The sequence below is a fragment of the Rhincodon typus genome, chromosome 28, assembly GCF_021869965.1.
Source record: "Rhincodon typus isolate 14 chromosome 28, sRhiTyp1.1, whole genome shotgun sequence".
In the NCBI taxonomy this organism is placed as follows: domain Eukaryota; kingdom Metazoa; phylum Chordata; class Chondrichthyes; order Orectolobiformes; family Rhincodontidae; genus Rhincodon; species Rhincodon typus.
This window is the reverse complement of record NC_063359.1, coordinates 1,047,154-1,052,496: the sequence shown is the minus strand read 5'-3', so window position 1 is coordinate 1,052,496 and position 5,343 is coordinate 1,047,154.

Below are 5,343 nucleotides of genomic sequence, written 5' to 3'. Positions count from 1 at the left end.
ATGACTTCAATGAATGCTTAAAGTGAGAGTCTTGGGTCAACAAGAGGAAGGAATACATCACACCAAACAAAGAGAAAGATGCTGACACTTGCTGGTGAAGATGGGTATGATCAACATGGAACTTGATGAGCAGAACTCTGTCAGAGTTCCTTCCTAACTGCAGACCAGGCTCATCAAAATCAGATACAGCAAAACATTCCACGTGCATTTGGCAGGAGGGGAGTTTAGAGAAAACATGGAGACCTGGCTGCAAGGAGCTTGCTACTCCCAGCTATAGAACCACCCCTCACAAATGGTTCAAAACATGTTCCGTCCATCTGCCTCTTGACTTAAGCAGTTGGCTTCATCGGTATCTCTGCTTCAATATGTTGTATACCCTTCAACCCTGCTTCACCACTACAGAGGCGACAGACCAGTCTGCAAGCAGTTTGACATTGCTATCAGCAGAATCCCTAAACAAGTAAGCAGCCTTAACTACAGGGGATTTCAATGTAGGAACGAGAGAGGAACATGGGGCCTGACCCTCCTGCCTCTGACATCACAGCCTTGGAAAGATAAATGAAAACTGAGGCAATTTAGGTTTGCTGCCACCATGAGCTTGGCAGAAATACACAGTCTTCATATCAGATTCTTGCACACTGCTAGCCCAGACAGTTGCTCGACTTGATTGAACAGATGATTTCTGGCTTTCCCATGCAGAAGTGAAATGAGACTTATTTGAAGACACTAGCTACAACTCTGCACTCTCAACATGCAGGAAACTAGAGTCAAAAAACACTGACAGATTGAAGGTTAACATGGCTGTGATGGAATCTGCCATTGGAGTCAAACAATCAAGCAGTTTCTTATTTGTTCACAAACCTAATAGGCGCTTAAAGGAGCACTTTTTTTTAAGACTGGAGCAGTATTTTTACTTTGCACAAAAAGAACAGGGACCTGTGTTTTAATATACATAGCTTCTAGCATGAGTAAATGAGTCATGCTGCGAACCTAAGTGATTATCTTAAATTGGTTTCTGGTATAATTCTTAGCATGGGAGGGCGCGAGAGTTGGGGGTGGGGGGCAGTGACAGAGAGAAAAGAATGCATTTAGTTGGAGCTAAGAAATTCTAAAGGCCACCATTTAGTGGGAAAGATAAACGAGATTTGCAGAGAAATCACAGTGAGGGGCCAAGAAAAATAGCACAACAATAATGGGAGACTTGCATTATCTTAATAATGACTAGGAAAGTAGTGGTGTAAAGAACAGACAGGGGGACAAGTTTCTGATGTATATTCAGGAGAGGTTTCTTGGCTTGTACATTTATAGCCCCACATTAAAAGACTTGGATCTGGTCTAGGGAATGAGATAGGTCCTCATCTAGATCAAGTGTCATTTGGGGAACATTGAGGAAACAGTGATCACAGCACTAAAATTTACAGATTAGCTATAAAGAACATGGGACAACCTACAGTAAAAATATTTAATTTGTGGTGAGCTTATTTCAGCGGGTGTCAAATGAATCTGTCACAAGTAACAATAATGAACTTTTAAGAAATTACTGTGTAGTAAATTGTAGCAGCCTCCTGGTTGCTAAAACAGATAGATTGCTAACTTGACCAAACAGCAAGGGATGCTGGGTACACTGGCCAAGTAAAACTCTGAAATCACAATATTCACACATCAGACACAGTGCAGCCAGATGCTAATAATATTAGCATAATGTAAAAGATAACGGTTGTCCTTGACAGACATACACCCAACAACTTATCCACTAAACAAAGAATGGCCCAGACAGAAAAGCACGAGGTCCTGCTACATAAAGAAACAAAGAGGAGCATGCCATCTAAATGACTGACACTGTTTCAAACTATTCAGTTTATCTCCGATTGGCCAGAACTATAAAAGTTCCAGAAAATCATCTAAAAGGTATAGAAAACAGGGTTGACCTGCAGACCTCCTTCTTGAATCATCTGAGACTGTCTGAGGAGACCAGCAATGGCAAGAGGCAGAGATCAGCAGACCATCCAGAAAGAGAGAGAAGAAAGCAGCTTTGCAGACCCAGAGGCAAAGCCAGAGAAAGAGCCACTGGGTAAAGCTACAGAGACTCAGGAAGTATTGTAAACTTAAGGGGCCAGACAGGATTACTGACAGTATGTTTAGTATTAAAGTATACTGTACTTTGTTCCTAATGAAGTTGGGACTATTTTGCATTGGTACCAGCTTGTGTTCGTATTGATTTGACTGCTTTGGTATTATGGGACATCTGGGCAAATTCATTCATAACATTCTGGTCAGAGTTATCTACCTTGTCTACCTAGACAATAAAGTTTACAAAATGCTAATGTTACAACAAGTTCCCAGGCATGGTTCCCGAGTTATTATGGTTCCAGACAAAATATCCCAAATTATCAAGCTCCCAGGAATGAACAGGCTCCCCTTCTTTCTCATCTGCCTCTCCTGATTGGTCGCAAAAAGGTTAGTTTAAAAGGTAACCCCTCCCTTGTCAGTACTTTTGCCTAGACCCAAATGAATTTATGTGCTGAAAGGCGATAATTGAACAAAAACAGAAATTGCTGGAGAAACTCAGCAGGTCTAGCAGCATCTGTGGAGAGGAAACAGAGTTAATGTCTCAAATCCAGTGACCCTTCTTCAAAACACAATTTAACCAGGCTTTCGTGAGTCAAAAAAAGTGTGAATTTTTAGTTACTAAATGCAAGAAGAAATAATAACGCAAAAGGCATGCACACAGATTCAAAGAAAGTAGCAAGTCCAAAATATAAATGTTAAAAGATATACAGGCCAGTCTCTCCATTGTTCGTGAAGAGTAGACATTGGAATGCTGATAGTTGACCAGTCAATTTCAAGATTCTTGGCTGTGTAGGTTAGCTGAAATTTGTTTGTCCTATTTCCTTTTAAACTAGCTTGTTAAGCGACTTTCAACACTCAAAGCAAGACAGTCTTTTGCCTGCAGTGAAGGGGTGACGAATAGATGGTCCTGCAACCGTGACCTTCACAGCACACTAGTGGCTCAAACCCAAGCTAGAACAAACGAGTACATTAGCCCACTGGTACACACACAACAGGGATAAAACTCACTTTTAACCCCTGTTTCTGTGTATTTTTTAAAATGCAAACATCTCTCTCACCCAGACTGCTGTCTTTTTCCCAACAAGGTCACAGTCCGAGATACCTACGGGTGATTACTGTTTACCCATTAAGAGTCATGAAGTAATACAGCACGGAAACAAGCCCTTCAGCCCAAACTGGTCCATGCTGACCATGGTGCCCACTCAGCTAGTTCCAATTGCCTGCATTTGGTCTGTGTCCCTCTAGACCCTTCCTATCCATGTACCTATCCAAACATTTTAAAAATGTTGCTGTTGTACATGCCTCAACCATTTTCTCTGGCAGTCCATTCCACATACTCTCTGCGTGAAGAAGTTGCCCCTCAAGTCCTTCTTAAATCTTACCCCTCTCACCTTCAAACTATGCTCTCTAGTCTTCAATTCCCCATCCCTGTGAAAAAGACGATATGCAATCATCCTATCTATGCCCCTCATGATTTTATACATCTCAGAAAGGTCACCCCTCATTCTCCGATGTTCCAAAGTCCTATCCTGGCAAAGCTCTCCCTATAACTCAGGCCTACGAGTCCTGGCAACATCCTTTTAAAATCTTCTTTGCACGCTTTCCAGTTTAACTACGTCTTTCCTATAAAAGGGTGACCAAAGCTGTACACAATACTCCAAGTGCAGCCTCACCAATGATTTATACAACTGTAACATAACGTCCCAACTCCTAAACTCACTGCCTTGATCGATGAAGGCCTGCATGCTAAATGCCTTCTTCACCACTGTGTACCTATGACATTGCCTTCAATAAACTATGAACTTGTACTCCTAAGTCCCTCTGCTCCACAACACTTCTCAAGACCTTACCATTTATTTATAAGCCCTATCTTGGTTTGACTTTCCAAAGTACAACACCTCACACTTATCTGTATTGAATTGCATTTGCCATACCTCAGCCCACTTCCCCATCTGATCAAGATCCCTCTGTAATTTTTGATAATGTTCCGTGCTAGAAACAACCTTCAACCATCACATTCTGCTTCCTACCATCGAGCCAATTTTGAATCCAATTAGCTAGCTCTTCCTGGATCCCATGTGACCTAATCTTCATGACTAGCCTGCTGTGTGGCACCTTGACAAAGGCCTTGCTAAAGTCCATATAGACAACATCCACTGCCCTGCCCTCATCTATCCTCTTGGTTACCTCTTCAAAAAACTCTAATATATTTGTTAGACATGACTTCCTGCGCACAAATCCATGCTGACTATCCCTAATTGGACCTTGACTATCCAAATGTTGGTTGATCCTGTCCCTCAGTATCGTCTCCAATAACTTGCCTACCACTGATGTCAGGCTCACTGGCCTGTAGTTCCCTGGCTCGTCTTTGCTACCTTTCTTAAACAATGGAACAACATTAGCAACCTTCCAGTCTTCTGGAACTTCACCAGTGGCTAAAGATGAAGCAAAAATCTCTGCATGGGCCTCTGCAATTTCTTCCCTAGCCTCCCACAACCTCCGAGAATGGAACTGATCAGGCCCAGGGAATATATCCATCTTAACGCGATCTAAGGCTGCAAACACCTTCTCTCTTCTTTCCCTTATTTCCTTAGCATCCATGATTCTCTCCTCAGCAAACATGGAGGAGAAATATTAACTAATTAAAAATCTCCCCCATCTCCTGTGGCTCCACACATAGATGGCCATTCTGATTTATAAGGGGACGTATTCTCTCCCCAGCCACCCTTTTACTCTTAATAGAACATCTTGGGATTATCTTTAACCGTATCTACCAGATCCATCTCATACTCTATTTTTGCTCTTCTGATTTCCCTCTTAACTGTGCTCCTACACTTTTTATAGTCATCTAGGGATTCACTTAAGCCTGAAAGCTTAAACCCAATGTAGGCCTTCTTCTTTTTCCTGACCAGAGCCTTTAATGTTGTAGTGCATTTTTCCTTTCGATGATTTGGTGTGACATCGCAGAGTTTCTCTCCAGAATGCCTCTGAATATGCATCCACAGATACCTTTTGGCTACAAGTCACTTTTTTCCAAAAAGCACACAATACACTTAAGTTCAATATGTTGGAGTTGTTGGTTAGCTCGTCGAGCTGACTGGTTTCCGTGCAAACATTTCATCTCCCTTCTAGGTGACATCTTCAGTGCTGTCTAGCCTCCATTGAAGTGCTGTTGGTTTGTCCCGCCCTGAATTTATATAGTCCGGTCTGTCATGGTGGGTAGTCCTGTTTCTGGTTTTGTACCGTGGTGGTATGTAGATGGGGTCTATTTCA